This window comes from Cydia amplana, chromosome 11 (assembly GCF_948474715.1).
Source record: "Cydia amplana chromosome 11, ilCydAmpl1.1, whole genome shotgun sequence".
Taxonomy (NCBI): Eukaryota; Metazoa; Arthropoda; class Insecta; order Lepidoptera; family Tortricidae; genus Cydia; species Cydia amplana.
Window position 1 is genome coordinate 13,114,683 of NC_086079.1, and position 18,451 is coordinate 13,133,133.

At 36.9% G+C, this 18,451-nt stretch overlaps 1 protein-coding gene across 1 annotated transcript in view; it reads right to left on the reverse strand.

Annotated features, from left to right (window-relative positions):
- Positions 1 to 18,451, reverse strand: part of LOC134652061 (uncharacterized) — a 210,304-nt gene that overhangs the window by 139,647 nt on the left and 52,206 nt on the right. The window contains exon 2 of the mRNA XM_063507211.1: positions 9,760 to 9,797. The gene's annotated coding sequence lies outside the window, so the exon portion shown is untranslated. The remainder of the gene's footprint in view (positions 1 to 9,759; positions 9,798 to 18,451) is intronic.

The following is an 18,451-nucleotide window of genomic DNA, read 5'->3' on the forward strand; positions in this document are numbered from 1 at the left end:
TCTTTAAATAGATACAGTGAGTTATAGTTAGAGGTAACATATGAAAAACTTTGCGCTGATTGCTCTATTAGGTATATTAGCATTAGGAAACATTGTCTGATTGCTAAAATTCGTGTTGATTGCTAAAATATATGCCTATTGGTTTCCCGATAATGAGATACTTTTTATACGTTCCAATTTAGATAAATAAATATTCTGTCTTCAAAGATTGATACTCGTTCCATTATTTATTCTGACGACATGCCTAGTATCCAAATCTAGTCCGTTCTCAATCTTTCCAGTACATATATCACAGTCAAAACTAGCTTCTAGTATTGAAACAAATGGTGACTACAGAACGCATGGCACGCGAGCTCCTCGTCTTAACCTTGGATTATTTTCTTCTTTTTGATAATTTCATATTTCTATAATGATACACTTAACTCAATAACCGATATTATCGTCAAATTGCCAATGCGTGTTGTCGAATTTTATAGACGATTTTTTACGATTGATTTGACTTAATTTACTTCGACAGAGAAATCGCTTGAGCCTATAAATCATTAGTTTTTACAAATTGCGATCGTTGTAAATCGGTTGATTGATATCGGTTTAATACTACTTGACATTAATAGAATTACAAATGTAGGTCGAAAGTGTACCACGAATAATATACATTAACATAATTATGTACATAGGTAATGAGATGTACAACTTGTTAGTTATCTAGTTAAGTAGGTGCAAATTTTATACTTATATATTTTCGGTATGTGTTGTATAACCGTAGGTTAACACCTTATATTACTTTTTTCTTATTTGCCGTTTTAAAAAAGAAAAGTTGTTCATTCCATGTGTTGTTTTGTGTTATGGTTTGTAAAATGTATTAACACTAAAGACATTAAGTGTCTATAGGGTTCATTTGCATACTTAATAATATTGCATAATTTGCATAATTATCTGAACAAGTTAAATATACGAGTATGCACAAAATTGTGCGATGCTTGACTAGAAGAATCAAAACAATTTTGCATTTATTCGACACGCATTATAAAGTCGACGACCGCGCGCGCGAGAAAACTCTAGCAAATATTGAGAAAGATTTACCATTGAATTTAAAAGTCGCGAGCGATGAAGCGGGGTGAAACGCTTTCTATGTACCTAATGTACCCATTGACGCGATGAAAGTACCGGACCTTTTGTGATCTCGGTAGCTCACTGTGGCAGAAAATTATAATAACCACATGTTTTTAACTAATGATCTTGAATTAAAAGTATCGTTTGATTTAGAAAATAGCGTATTTTTATGGAGTCTTTCTCAACATTTTTTAGGGTTCCGTTCCCAAAGGGTAAAAACGGGACCCTATTACTAAGACTCCGCTGTCCGTCCGTCCGTCCGTCCGTCCGTCTGTCACCAGGCTGTATCTCACGAACCGTGATAGCTAGACAGTTGAAATTTTCACAGATGATGTATTTCTGTTGCCGCTATAACAACAAATACTAAAAACAGAATAAAATAAAGATTTCCGTGGGGCTCCCATACAACAAACGTGATTTTTGACCGAAGTTAAGCAACGTCGGGCGGGGTCAGTACTTGGATGGGTGACCGTTATTTTGCTTGTTTTGCTCTATTTTTTGTTGATGGTGCGGAACCCTCCGTGCGCGAGTCCGACTCGCACTTGGCCGCTTTTTTTTTTGTTATAGTTAGATGACAATACAACGTCGTTGAGCTGGTTAGATGATGGTGGTGAAAAACGAGCATATGAGTTAGAACATAGGAAAACAATGTAACTCCATCGAGCTAAAGCTAATTCGAAAAATCTTAAAACAATAAAATTACAGAAATTAGTGAAAAATTGGCTTGAACTTCATCTTCCCGTCAACGGGAATACGACACAAATTACCATTACAGAACTAATTAAGCATTTTCTGCTTATTGAACAAAACGCTTGTGTTCATAAAGTTAACACTACATAGCAAGAACCAGATGAATAGCCCTGGAAGTAGATTCCTTCGTATAATTTCCCACTTTCTACATCGTAATTCAATATAGCAACTCCATTCATGTGTGGAAGTATTTACGTACAGAATGCCGCAGAGCAAGAGAAGCGACAAATATACGAGGAAAAATGTATATAGAATAACTTGAGTGTCTGTTATAAATAAAGCAATAAAAACTTTTACTGACTGATTTCTTGCGTTTGAACAAAATCTTCATTCATACTTTTACATGTTAGTTAGGCTGTCAGTAACAAACATACGAATGTTTACCAGAATAAACTACAATAGGATCATCAAGCACCGGTATGATTAGATAAACGAAGTTGATGTACACAACAGAGTACAACACAGCGGGGACAATGCCACGGAACCATGGTCCGGTGCTCTCATCTGTACAGCAACAAATTATTGTTTTGTAACTTATTTCAAGGAGAATAAGATTCAAAATTGTGTACATATTTTTATTCGCCGCACAAGGTCCAATGCAGATACCGGAGGATGTCCGTTCTTCGCCGATGATATTTATGGGAACTCTTGATACGAGATAGGTATAAGAACTTCCGATTTTTTTGACAAGGACTTTTCCTTGAATGGTAGATGAAGTTATTATACGGTAATTGTTTTAGTTTCTTGATCAGTATTATCGTTTAGAATTATAAAGGAAATATTTAGAATGATACTGTATTTTTATGTATTACATATTATGTTAAAAACGAACCAATTTTATGTAATTTACTATTACGGGTCAAAGGTATTTTCTAATGAAGTCTTCTTATACAAAAGATGAAATCGTGTTGAAAACCTCACATATGGAATATCGCTAACCCGGTTCTGTGTTCTGTGTACATTAGAGGATATCCGACAGTTACGGAAACAAAAAAAAATGTTCTTGTAGCACAGATATGGTTAAGCAGTTAATTATGGGTTTTCTTGTTGATAAATGTAGATAAAATTAATAAACGCGGAAATTCATTTTATCCACCATCTTTATCAGACGATCTTAAAATGTAGGAATGATCAAGTGTTGTATTATCTTAAAGCGCATTAACCTTACCGTTGATTACTGGGTCATCTCACTAACCGACCATTTGATTGAAGTCATTTATACCGCTATCCTTGTAAAAGCTAGGTCATCATAGTCATTATAAACTAAAGACCATCGAGCATCATCACCGATTTTTACCGTATAGCTTCCGTTATCAGCATTTGAATTGCGCTCAACCGAGCATGATTTCTTTAGAACTCAAATGATTGATGTAACTCTTAAACATGAATTTAACATACAAAGATGCACGAAAGAGTTGAAGAAATGCCCTACAATTACTTGGGGCGCGAATTTCGAGCCAATTTCGAGATCCACCATTAACTCAGTAATGAGAAAATTATTCAAACCTTACGGCCCACGTCTCGCGTTTTCATCATCGATGGTAAAGGCCTCATCCAAATTACTAGTATACACGTACAGCACCAACATAACTTTGCACTTCCCAGACAAAATTATAGAACTAATGGATATTGACTTAAGGACCACGTTCAACTTTAGCAACGGTATATTTTTTTTGGGATTACCTATGTAAGGCAGGAATTACGCTCAGGGGGCTTGTCTCGGTTCTAAAAGGGCCGATTACGATGATCGATTGCATTTGATTCCGAAATATCTTTTGTTAGCAGTTCTGTAAATTGTTTTTAATGGTCCATGTTTTACATAATGATAATGACGCATCGTAATAACGTCCAAATTTCTTTGCCGAGTTTTGATTGATCAACTACTGGGCTGCCCGAATTGGTCATTATTTTTTTTTTATTTATACCTTCCACGTACAAGCGACTATATTAAGAACCGCCAGATTCTGTTACATCTCTTTGATTTAGATTCCTACGATCAGTGCCTAATGTGAGGACTGCTGTATTGTCTTTCTTATAAGTATAATTTATTGTAACATATTTACGGAAAATAAATGTTTTGATTTTTTGATAATTATTACTTCGCCAGATAGCCGTTCTTATGAATGAAATGTTAATCGAACCTACCTCGCCGTTAAATAAATTAAGGCTAAGGCCAGATGACATTGAATACATTTTACCCGATTTCCATAAAGGGGAACAATTTCCCATAGACAAAAAAGTTGACGTACTACGGTTTTTTTAGAAAAATAAAAGAAAAGGTGATATTGTTCATTAATACTCATTGCCTCATTGGATGAACAGAAAATTAACGTTTATTTTGGTATTCTGAAGCTACCTGTCTTAAACCCGCTTTAAAGCTGTAAGGTATAATTTGAAAGGCTTCAAAAGGATTGACAGTAAAATTGCAGAATGAAGCAGGCACGCGATGCAGAGGCTGTTTGTTATGGTCTACATGCAAATGTTAAATAACACCGTTTTGATATTCTTGCCAAATACGTACACATGATTGTTTTACGATCTTGGCCCTAGCATGTAGTAGATACGTTCGCGAGGTAATTTAAAGTCGACAAAGTTAGACATGAATCCACGTATAGTAACGTAAATATAATAAATATACATAGGTATCTAATAAAAATAGCAAAAGCTAATTAGTAAATAGTTTGTAGGTTACCTTGCAATTATTAACGACGGAATAAATTGCCGGAAAGTAAATAGATAAGGCACCTCTACTTTTATTCAAAAATTACCCTTTTGGTTCCATCGTTCAGCCCACGAAACACAAAAATAAAATAAAAATGTTAATAAATCTGCAATGCTAGTTGATATTTCTAAATATGGGTTATCGCAACAACACATAACAAACAACAACAACTTTATAAATCAATAAACAGCCAAACCAAAACTTGTTAACAGAATAGCTGGCTATTCAATTTGCAGCAAAAACAAAGAATGCAGAAAGTCACATCTCCGAGAGAAATCTTATCGATGACATTATAGAAACGAATAATCGATTACGCCGCCAATCGATTATCTAAGGCTATAATTTGACAGCTGTCAAAACGTATAATCTTCTAAACGCTGACGTCTGAAATGCTGGCTCGAACAGGATCGACTTGTATGTGTGGCCAGTCTGCTCTGACCTGGGGTTGCACTGAGCCCTGTAGGTATTTGATGTCGATATGAATTGGCGGTATTATTGAATGCTTGTAAGTAAATCCTAAGGTACACGATGCGTGAAGTTATAATGACAAGTTGACATAGGTTTATCTGATGGTAGGGCTTTGGATGTGAATGTGATACAAATCTGAACCTTATTTACAAGTCGATAGAGTGTTAATAGCATTGGTTATTCATTTCCGTCCCGCATTCTGCCAGCCTATTATGGATAGCTTTATCCATCTTTATCCACGTGATAAAATAACTGTCACTGTTTAACACCGTGGGAAAGAAAGTGACGGACACCGTTTTATCACGCTGTCACGTAGACAAGAACGACCATCATATCCGTACTGGTCATTCGCCTTACTGGTGCAATGACAATTCAATAAACTAGAAATTCACAATGGTCATGGTCAACTTTAGAGTGTATTTATCCTACTTATTAACAAGACTGATAATATTTTCCTACTCGTAATGTTTATTTTCTCTTTTATCCTTCACTTCACAACTTCAGATCCGTTTAAACATAAATAAGTATTATATAAGGGCGCGTATACACGGTGCCGCCTCCGCGCCGATACCGCACCGCCGCCGCACGGGCTCGTGTACACGGTACCGCCTCCGCGCCGACACCACCGCCGCTGCACCTCCGTTCTATGTACACGAGACGCGTAAAGCCCGCCGCTGCGCCTCCGTCGCGCCGCCGCCGCGCCTCAGCATACAATAGCGCGAAGGTGCGGCGGCGGCGCGGAGGCGGTGCGGTGTCGGCGCGGAGGCGGGCTTTACGCGTCTCGTGTTACTCGTGTACATAGCGCGGAGTTGCGGCGCCGGTACAGTGTCGGCGCGGAGGCGGCACCGTGTACAGGCGCCCTAAAGTAGTTTTCCTACCGAATTTTCCACAAACCAAACGTGTTCGACTCATGAGAAAGTTCCGCTCGAAATCTGCGTTATGTTAATTTTCTTTATGCTTTGATAACTAATGTTGAAAGTATTCTTATTCGTAATACCTAATGAAAAATAAAACAGGTCGATGTGAACGTCATTTTATGTAACTACCATTATAGTCATAATATCCATTAAGACAGATAAGCATAAAATGATCAGCGAACAAGCCTTACATGTAATTTAATGATTATTTTAGGTTGTTAACATTTAAAAAAATATGTTATGTACGAGGGAAGTTCAAAATATTCTCGGTATGAGAATGAAAACAAACAAGTACGAAAAGTTTGATATTTTTATTTTTCAATATACTCCCCCCCTATGTTCATACACTTAAAAGATCGATCAATTATTTTTTTTAATCCCTCGTAAAAATATTTTTTATCTTTCGTGTAAAAATGCTCCTCCACTGCCGCCTTCAATGCTTCATCGTCAGAAAATTTATTTCCACGCAGATCCTTTTTAAGATTGGGGAGCAAAAAGAAGTCGCTGGGGGCTAAGTCCGGACTATACGGTGGGTTAGTAACAGTTTTAAACCCACATTCAACAATAGCTGCCTTGGCAATATGAGCAGTATGGACGGGGGCGTTGTCATGCAGAAGCAGAATACCTTTGGTTAACTTTCCTCGCCTCTTTTCTTTAATTACATCCTTTAATTGACGTAGAATGTTAGCGTAGTACTGTCCTGTGATATTTACACCTTTTTCTTTATAATCGATTAGTAATACTCCTTCACAATCCCAAAATATCGTGGCCATGACCTTGCCAGCTGAAGGGATGACCTTGAACTTCTTGGGATGAGCTGAACCCTTAATGTGCCACTGCATGGACTCTTGTTTACTCTCTGGGTCATAATGATGAACCCAGGTTTCATCTCTAGTAACTATTCTTTGCAGCACCTCATCAGGATTTTCACCGCACAGGTCAATAAAATCGGAACAACAAGCTACACGCATGTCTTTTTGAAGCCGAGTCAGCATTCGCGGAACCCATCTTGCACTTACTTTTGACATATTAAGATGGTCATGTATAATATCATGTACGGTACCAATAGAGAGATTGGTTACTTGTGCTATAGATTTTACCTTCACTCGACCATCTTCCAATATAAGTTTTTCCACTTTATCAATATTTTCTTGTGAAGTAGCTACTACAGGCCGGCCAGGTCTAGGGTCATCTTCAATACTCTCCCTTCCGCGTTTAAACTCGCTTGACCACTTTTGAATGGTAGATAAAGAAGGAGCAGACTCACGGTAAACACAATCCATTTCCTCTTTTATGGTTTTTGATTTTTACCCTGTTTTGTCAAGAATTTTATCACGCATCGATGTTCTAATTTAGTTAACATTGTCAATTCGCACATGATGTTCATGTTTGTTCAGCAATTGCAGAAAAACAAAAGACTATCTCGGTTCGAATTATACTTTTTTTTAATGTCAATGAATAAACCTTAGCGGCCAGTAACGAAAGAAATTTTAGAAGAGGTCGTAAGATATCAATACCGAGAATATTTTGAACGCCCCTCGTAGATATAAATGATAGGACTTTTCGATTGGGTATGCAGCTCAAGCTCAACAGTAGATCGGTCCTGACTCCAGTACCTAAATAATGGCTATGATGATCGCGTGCAAATACATACATACACATGTGTATGTGTATGTGTGTATGTGTATGTGTGTATGTAGTGTGTACTACATACACACACACTTAATACATACTCACTGAATTTTATTTTTTCAATAGATATTATAAACGCCAACAGATCTAACACGTTGTCAAACCCTACAATCTCAAAGTCATCTACAAAATATAAAGCGTAACCTCCAATAAGAAACCTGTCATAAGGGTCACACGGTGACCGAGACCCCGGAGCTGTAAGGTCTTACATAAGACCATAAGAGTAGACATAAGAGCGCGTTAGATTGGCGAAAGCGGCAGGTGGATTCGAATTTCGATTTTCTCCGTGATATGTACCGGTTTTCGTCGTGAAATTGATAATTTAGCGATTGTGTTTTGTTTTTGTCACAACAGAAATACTAGCGTGATAATAGCTTTCTCACAGGTCACAGAAAACCTTTTAGATTAATCACATAAGTTTCGATGCGACTGTGATGTAATCAGATTTTAATGAAGAGGAATTTTACGCCGGATTTATAATATTTATTATGACCGAAGATACTATGGCACCTAATTAGATAGAACCCTACGTTTTGCGCTATTATCTAAATAAGAATGTTTTATTGAAATTGAAATTGAAATATTTATTTCAGATTTGCATCTATATTTGTTAGTACACAGCCTATTACGATAATTACAATCTAACTTTATTTTATTGAACGTAATCTAAATGAAACTTGATTACTTGATTACTTGATTATCAGTATTATCACACATTAAAAGTTTATCTCTATTTATGACAAAACAATAATTCGGCCCCGGGAAATCTCTTTACAATGCTGTCGAAACAGATGAGATCTTCATTTCTTTCTGTAGTTCGTTGAACTTTAACTACACTATCGAAGCCTCTACTGACCAGTATTATGTGAACTCTCGAGGGGTACTGTTGGTACGTCTGCTGGGCTCTAATTATTGTACTGTGACCAATGCCCACCTCCCAGGCATGTAATTATGGACTATTTCACAGTTTTACGCGTACCCAGCAGCTGTTAGGTTCATTGATCCTAAGGGCTAGATTTAAAAAAATAACTGTTCGTCATGCCGCATTTTCTAACATTTACTTAAAAGTATAGATTTTACTTTTTTGTGATGTTAATATTCATTTGTGCTCAATGCTCATTGATATAAGACATATCAAGTTTTTATGGTTAATGACCGTTTTACACACTTTGTAGCATTTGGTTCTAATGGAACCTACTCGTATCTACTAAACAATTATGTGTTTTTGAGTAGATATCACATACTCGTATCTGTGTTTACCCACCTTCTCAGAATTAGCATTGATTAAATAGCCGCTTATTTATCTGAAAGCTATCTTGGGTAAATATCCCTTCCGTTTAAATAGCGTTAGAGGTAAAAACTTATAATTTAAAGGTGTGTAAAGGTGTGTATTTAAAAGGGTCGCTGAAGATAGGAATGCGTGGCGCGAACTTGTGAAGGCCCTCTGCACCTCTGGGGTGCCTTAGAACAACAACAACAACTACAACAACAACATATTTCTAAGCTGTTATATTGTACATACATATGTCTTCAGGCTAACTACTTGACGGAGAAAGAGATAAGAGTTTTTTATACGATTTTATTTAGGCGCGAACCTATATTTATCTGGCGCATACTCCAGACCAATCCATTTGCTACTTATGGTACTTATATTTATGTAATACATACCTAATACCTACTGGTAATTCTAGCATTCATAATTAATAAAAAGCCACCGTCATTTCCGACGGAACCAGGTAGTGCCAAGGACGCCACTTCCATGGGGTTTTTTTTACAAGATACGACTTCCTTAACGTGCATTGTTTATGTAATTACATTACACTTGGTAAGTTCTGTTTTTATAAAACTTAACGAACGCTAATCAAATTTTTAAATACTATGCATACAATTCAAACCAATTTGTGTTTTAGTGTAGCAAAAAAAACATGACCTTGCAAAAATCTTGAGTCGAATAATTATGAAATAATGTTTAGTACCTACGTGTTTCAATATTATGTTCAATTGTTATCAGACGTCTGTTATATACGAGCAAAATTATTATCAAATTCATTATCTACCTAATTTTAAAGAAAATTAAAAAGCAATTTAAAAGCTTACCTTGAATGAGAGAAGAACGCCACAAAACCGCTCACAATCTGTAATTAAGAAAAAACGTTATTAGAAAATATAAAACAAAAAACATTAAGGCAAGCTGTTGATCAATGATAAATGTGATTAAATGTAAACAGTAACGCCCCCTACGGAAGTTACGACGGCGACGAACAAATTAAGTAACGTATACACAATATATTACTGGGATTGAAAGTGAAAATAACGAAAGTAAGAGGTGATCCAACGAGTCGATAGGCGGCCATTTTGACAAAATAAATGATGCGACTGTGTGCGTAGAACCTGTTCCTAGTATAGGTGTGGTCAAGATTTGTAAGGATGATGTTTGATATTATAAAACATGTATTGAATATTAATATACTTCAGATTTTGCAATAGACTTTACTAATATAACAGAAAACCTGTAGAGCGAGAGATTCGTACAAGAAGAAACTGAACTCGATGCTATCGAGGGAAATAGTTAAGATAAATCATCCCTATTTTATGAAGACACGTGCAACTAGTTGAAATTTATTATCGCGAGTTAACTTTACGCATATAATTACCGTGATTTCTAACATGCATTCATTATTATTGACGCGCATGACATCTCCATCATTAATTTTAATTGGTTTAATCAACCTAAGACTCGCATAATGAAAACAATTATATATAAATGATATTAACCTAGAATGAGGTAACATCACTGTTAAGGCTCCAAACTCTAACATTAGGTATAAAACGGAAAGAAAGAATCTAATTGTTACGCAAGACAAGTCATTTTTACGAGTTCGTGGGGACAATGACTCCAAACTCGAGTCAGAAAATAGAAGCAAAAAAAAGTTCTTATAAGAATTTTCTAAAATTGAGAAACATTGTGAAACATTGTGAAGTAGGTACGTTTTGTTATTTCAGATGCGATGAAGCAAGACACTAAAATCGAAAAAAAAACATGGATTTTCAATGTTTTGTGTTACAATGCCGCTTATTTAGACTAAGACATTGAGATTAAAAATGTACACAGCTGTCAAAACAATAGCTAATCAACAATGGCCTTATGGAAGGTGGCGACCACCCTGTTTGCGTGCAGCCTAGTGTTATCGTACCACAATTTCTCGACAGATGGATAGCCGCGGGCGTGACGAGGCATCTGGCTTTGAACTCGACGTCACCTTTATTGAATTTTAATAAGGCAGCCGTATAGCTTTTGTGACGTCGGTAAGGACAAGAAAGTAGTGTTCCAACAACTGATTATGGATGCAAGTGAAGCTTTGTTTGTCGAATAAGGAAATTTTCGAACATGTTTTACCTCTTTTGTCAGTTGTGTTTTTGAAGGTCTATTAGACTGCATTCTTATGACGGATATTTTAGTAGGTAAATCGTGACTAGTTAACATTGACAGCTTACGCAAGCGGAACAGGATAAAGCTTTATTAAATAATAGACGTGAAATCCTATCCAATGGATTTGAGCTATCAATAACTAACGATTAACTGTAACCTGTAACTTTTATAGTTATCGTTAACACTTACGTAAACGTTTGAGTGATGGAACGTTGCACGTGATGGATGTATTTGAAAATAAAAGAGCCTGTTATGTCGACAGTACAAATGAAAGAATAACGACGTGTTACGAAAGGCTGTAAAAGCTATTTTTGGAACTGTCAAATTTGCTCTAGTTTCAGTTGTAAACATCTTTGGTTACCAGTTACGGCATACGGATTAAAGAAAGAAGCGTTTCAAATAGGAGTTACGCAGTGAAAACTTAGACTGTATGGTCTCTAACTCTAACGGTGCCGAAAATCATAAAAAATTAGAGCAAGTAAAATTTAATAGGATCAATGTTATTGCCAAAGGTTAAACAAGCAAGAGTTACCAAATATTATTGTGATCGCGAATTACTAGGTCAAGAAGGCTATCAACCTTGAGTCATCGGTCAGATAGTAGCGATTTTAATATTGATGTTCGTTGCAATTCCAATACTACGCAGGACAGGTGACCTTAGAGAAGAACATTCTATCTTCATAATAACTGGGTCATCTTTTACATTTGCATCGGACTAATTAACTTGTTTTAAATACAGTAAGGTGCGTTGGGATTGGATGTAATGGACTTTTGATGAGATGAGCAGTGTTTCATTGAAACCACCGCACATTAGGAGAGAAAATAATAGACTTTTTTTTCCATCAATAACACTCCGATAATACGGTAAGAAAAGAAACAGTTAAAAAGGCCTTCTAAAAATACTTCTACATAAAAGAAGACTGCAAGAAGTTGAAATGGTGGCGGGGTGAAATCTTAGTTTCTAAAACCGTGTAAAACTAGAAATATAGCGTCAACAAAAACAGAATAAGCAAGGGACAAAGTTATTCTCAGAAAGTTATTAAATTTTAATGACTACTTTATTCCATCAAAAATATTGTCATTATTTTGTACTGTGTTCAAGAGGTAAGTCAAAATAAGGATTAGAATAATAGGCCAAGCATCGGTATGCAGTATGTTGCTGTACACAATCTGTGTCTGCCTCATTATGCCACAGTTGTCCGTTCTAACCTCTGCCACTTGTAGCAAATTACTTGCATTGTCTGGTAACGAAGCTGAGACAGGCCTTGTTAGAGTTGTTAGCACAGGATTCAAACGTGCACTCTATTTTCAAACGGGCTCTTTGAAAATGGAACGCCGGTAGGTAAAATTATTGCTTTTGTATCGAGTCAAGAAAACGGCCGGTTAGTCAGTGCATGAAGAAAGTTTTAAATCGATTCCGGTGCGTTGTCACGATATTTCTAAATATGGGTGGCGATAAAAGTATACACAATACCAACCAATATTACGATGTTAAGATCTGGTATGTTAGACCAAAAATAATTTATTTACTACTACTTCTAGTATGTACTTAATGCGTGATGTTCTGATGATAAACATTCGAAACCAAAACTAAAGATTTTCTATTACAGTCACATTATCCAAATAACTTAATTCATCATAATGAAAGTTCCATGAACCATTGTTCCGTTTTCATCATCCAAAGGTCAATTACTCGGCCGCAAAGCAATTTGAATTAGGCCACTTTCTTCCAAATTTGAAGTTAGCTAATCAAAAATGCCATATCCATCGGCTTTGGTCTTGTTTGCATCATTTTTGAGGTTATGTAAACTTGTGAACCGGGCTCTCGCCTCCATTGTGACATGGGAACACGAGCTTTCTACCTTGTAATATAATTTCTGCAAAAACATGATTATGATTTTAATAGTCTTCGAGGCGTCGAGTTGTGAATATTTTGATTACCTTGATGGTTACATTTCTATAATGCTGATTAAGGTTCAGTAGAAATTTAAAGGTTCAAACAATTTGTCTAGCTAATTGTGTATTATTTTTCTTTATATATTATTATATTACTAGCCTAATATGGTGTCCCACCGCTGTCTCGGTTTTGAGCAATCATATTAGACTATATAATCACGTCTAACTTGACGCAACCTTAAGCACCTCAGTTGTTTTTTCTCCTTCGCAAATAGAGAGAGATCATCAGTTCACACACTTGTCTATCTTATTTATCTGATCTCATGGACTCCATGCCCTCTCTTAGATATCATGTAAATTTCTCTTCGCCTCCATCATAGTTTTTTATCAGCAAATATGATCAGAACACGTAATCGATTGTACTGAGCTACCTGTGATAGATGGACAAAAAGCGTTTAATCATTGTTTACAACGCGCTGTCACTTTCTCGCGCGTCATCTTGCATATATGTTTGAAAACGCAAACATGTGATATATGAGTACTATGAGGTAACAATAATGTACTCGTATATCTTGAGATCTATTGTTGATTTTTTTGAGTAAGTACCTAACAATGTTTACATTCGTAAGAAACAGAACTAATTATTGAAATAAATTGAACATGTTACTTATAGACATATTATTATATAAAAAAACAAAAATATTTGTGAAGTTCCCATCCCGCATTGCATTTGGTCTATGAAGCATACGCATATTATCTCGACTGCTGTTACATATTAAATACTAAATATAATTACACTAGACGGGCCCGCGGCTCTGCTCGCGTAAATGAAATAAAGAGTTCGTCTTGTGTTTAGTTAAATACCGACATTATTATGTATTCAACACATGCCAGGGTTCATAAGTGTGATAGGGACTTCTTATATTTATAACCGTTATTTGAATAACTTAATTCGCAAATTTCTCAATAAATGATAAAAGATTGTGATTTGATAAAAAGCAAGATTGTATTTTTTCATCTACTTAGGTAGGTATTTATTAAAAACTTCTTTAACATAAAATTATTATTTATTTTTATAAGCCCAGCTGCAAAATCGTATATTAGATTAATTTCCGCCTTAAGACGAATGTGGACGACCACCGTCCATAAATCGCCTTTCCTAACAAATATAGGTAATCCCCATTTTCCTTTCTGGATATTAACATTACTTACTACGGTGACGCAACGACCAAAAGTGAGTCCTGGTCTCCGACACCAGATCACGCCATGTTTCTCGGTCTTGCGATAGCTCGCGCCCGTCGCTATGGCCGAAATTGAGCAGGTATTGAGCAACTACGTCGTTTCAGCGGTACCTAGGACGTCCAATCGGGCGGGGCGTCTCCCATTTCGTTTTCTCAAGTACGCTCTCTTCACGGCACGATCCTCTCCCATTCTCTCTGTGTCCGAGCTAGTGAAGCTTAGCCGCTTTGGTCTGCCCAATGCCCAAATATATCGGAACACATCATTATTTCTATGGCAACAAAGTTACATTACGATATATTTGACTACTTTAGCCGTCACTATCTATTTGATGCTGACTATACATTGGCTTCATGAATGTGTAGTCGCCATTAGGTAGATATATATCGGAGCCACTAAGGTCGCTCAAAAATATCTGAACATGCACTTTAACTACATTATAATTTACATTGTTCAGATAGGTATTTGTGAATACCTAGGTCGCTCCGATATATCTGATGGTGACTGTTCAGCAAGAAGAAAAATCTTACCTGGTCGAGTCGTATCGTCGTAATTATCATTATTATCAATACACATTATTACGGGCACCATGCCTTGAACTGATGGGTCTGATGGGCTTCATATTAAAATATTAATTTTACTATCAACTTTGTATTTTTGGCCCTTTTCGGCAGCCCGTTCCCCGAACGAATGGCAATGTTTGCCGAAGCCGTGAAAGTCAATCTAAATAATATAACTCAAAAGAAATTTAAAACAACATAATACAAATTAGTAATTTTGATAATACCTACGTGGCATAAGTCACTCGTATGGGCAAAGGCTTGACATTGACAGCACTTTTTATTTTACTTTGAAACGAAACCAACCGAGGGTAGCCGAGAAATAGCCGATCGTCGTAAAATTAAGATTGTTATTTATGAAAATTTATTTTGCTTATTGAAAATTAAATACGCAGCGAAAGCGATAGTTTTTATGTTCTAGTTCTATTCTCATATTTAGATAATAGATTTAAGAATAAGAATAAGAATAAGAATAATATTTATTAAAAGAAAAACCTTATTAATAATACATAATGTCCAGTGGCCCCCACACTAGGCTATGCCTGTCACGTGGTGGCCGGAATCGAAATTCGTAAAGTGAAGGTAAAGTAAAGAACCAAGGACTAATCTAATAGAAGGTAATGAAAGTAATAGTTACAGAAATTAAGCAATTCAAAGAATAAGGAAAAAAAAAAGGAAAGAAAAAATTGTGTCTGTGTGCGTGTGTGTGTGTGTGTGTGTGTGTGTGTGTGTGTGTGTGTGTGTGTGTGTGTGTGTGTGTGCGTGTAAGGCTACAAAGATAGTTAGCATGTAAGTTAGGTGATGACCTTCAACAGCATCTCAGTTTGATTGTAGTTAAGACTTTTTAACCAGTGCTTAATTACGAATTTTGCTTCAAGAGGGGACTTTTCAGATATGTTGCAGGACTTTGCCACTGTATTGTAAATAAACGGATGCAGGAAGTTAGGAAGACGCCTCGCGAAAGCGGTTTTTATGATGGGAGTAGGAATTTTAAAGATTCGATTACGGATTAGGGTAAGATATTCTGCCGAATTTATAGTTTTTTGATGTATGTGAGTTGCAACTCGTAAGATCAATAATTGCCTCACACTAAGAACATCCGCGTCTTTATAAAGAGTAATCGTCGGAAACCATCGAGGCTTTCCAAGCATGACCTTGAGCACAAACCTTTGGGCCCTTTCGAGAAGCAGTAGTGCAGAGCTAGTGGAACCACCCCACACGCCAATGCAGTATGATAGGACGGATTCGCATATTGAAGTGTATACAAGCTTAAGCAACTCCCTCGTAGCAGAATTTCGTAGTAGTTTCATAATGAATACTACCTTTCTGACTCTAGCAGACAGCACTTCGATGTGCTTTTTGAAATTAAGATTTTCATCAAGCGTAATACCCAGGTACTTTATGGTGGTACAATTACTAATTACATCGAAAACTCTACATGAGTGAATAGCTGGGTCGTCCTCCGCACTGCCACAAGAAAGCTTGAGATCTGGCCGTGAGCTGGGGGCAGAAGAGGCCGTTTTATGAAAGCATAAGTATTTTGTTTTTGAAATATTAAGTGAGAGCAGGTTGTCAGCGAGCCACTTTGTAATCACAGTCAAACCTGACTCCGCTACTGCAAAGCAACGTGCCCATGAGACATCGTGAAACAGCAGAGCAGTGTCGTCTGCATAGCAGATAATTTCTGCCTGACTGATGGGAAGAGAGATTAAGTCATTGAGGTAGATCAGAAATAGGGTGGGACCGAGGATGCTTCCCTGCGGTACACCGAAAGTTATCGGGGCTGAGTCACTGACTAAAGTGCCAAGTCTTACACATTGCTTCCGGTTTGTAAGGTAGCTTTTAAACCAGTTCCATGCGATACCGCGAATACCTAACAGTTCAAGCTTCCTAAGCAATATCGGGATTGAGACAGTGTCAAATGCCTTGGCCAAGTCTAGGAAGATTCCCACGCAGGATTCTCCTCTGTCAAGATAGGAAGAGACAAGGTTAACCAGTAAGGTGGCGGCTTGCTCAGAAGATCTCTTTTTCCGAAAGCCATATTGACTTTGGGAGAGTAGGTGTTCTGATTCAAGGAAATTGACTAGTTGATTATTAATAATCTTTTCCAGCATTTTAGACAGACTACTGAGAAGAGAAATAGGGCGATAATTCCCGGGGCAGCTCTTGTCACCTCCTTTATGAACGGGAACCACTGCAGCAACTTTCCAGCATTCCGGAAAAGAACCCGATGAAATGCTGAGGTTAAAAATATGTACGAGTGGCTTGACGATATAATTTTTTAGATTTTTTAAAATACGAGTGTTTATTTTGTCAATGCCGGACGCGCAGTCAAGATTTAAAGACATGATTAATTTCTCTACTTCAGCATCGTCGGTAGGATTTAAAAAAATAGATCTAAGAGGGGAGTTGGTTAAAGCTACTTCAGTCGCAAGCGTGGTCTCACTCGTGTTATTATCAGAGAGTATAACATCTGCTAGGTTTTTGCCCACTGAAGAGAAGAAGTCATTGGTGTAATTTAGGGAATCAGAAACATTAGGCTTGATGGTGGCTAGTTCATGGGGTGTATGCCTATCCCGATTGAGGTGAGATATGTCTCTAATAATTTTCCAAAGTTTCCTCGGGTATTTTTTATTATCCAAAAGATGTTTCCGGTCAAAATCATCCTTGGTTTTTCGTAAAATGCTTATATAAAAATTTCTATATCTAGTATAAGTTATTTTAGCTATTTCGTTATGGGGGTGTTTCCTGTAATTGACATGTAGTTTGTCTTTGACTCTAGAGCATTTAATCAAGCCTGGAGTCATCCAAGGTTTTAAAATTAATTTTGAATTACTTATTGATCTGCATGAAGAATGTTTTGAGATTAGGTTAGTCAATATGGAGTAAAAGGCTTCTGCGGCTTCAGTAGCTGATGTTTTACTAGTGACCGTCTGCCAGTTTTCTTCTTTAAGCTCCGCTCCGATGGCTTCAAAATCTTGGTTGATCACGTTTCTGGATCGTTTGGCGATATTAACCTTATTGGAGGCTGTAACACCGATCATGACTAGATCATGGTCTGTAATGTCGCAGGCGCAGACCACGGACGCATAATTCCTTGCTGACCTTACGAAGAAGTGATCCAGGCAGGCGATGTTCCTCGTAGGTTTATCAATTGCAGACATAAACCCCAGACTAGCCAACACACATAAGTACTCGGATGCATGGGGGTCAGAACAGGGAGAGTTGATGTTAATGTTAATATCACCCGTAACTATAAAGCAGTTTTGATTAAGAGAGTTATTATTAATGAAAGAATCTAATGAGTGTATAAATGGGATAGGATTTACAAAAGAGGGGGAACGGTATAAACCCAGCAAAGAGAAGCGTTCCGGTACATGTATAAAAAGACTATCTGTATCCTGTATAATTGGTTCGGTAACTGTGGCATTTAGATTTTTCCTTACATAAGCGACTACTCCGCTAGCTTGATTGTGAGATCTTATAGTGCGGTAAGAGGAGTAACCATCGAGCTGACCTATGACCGAGCCCTCCTTGAGCCAACATTCTGTCAAGACAACAACGTCAAAAACTATCTTTAGTCGGTTGAATATTACAAGGAACTGATCAAAATTGTGTTGAAGGCTTCTAATATTAAATGTAAGAACTTTGATTGAAAAATGAG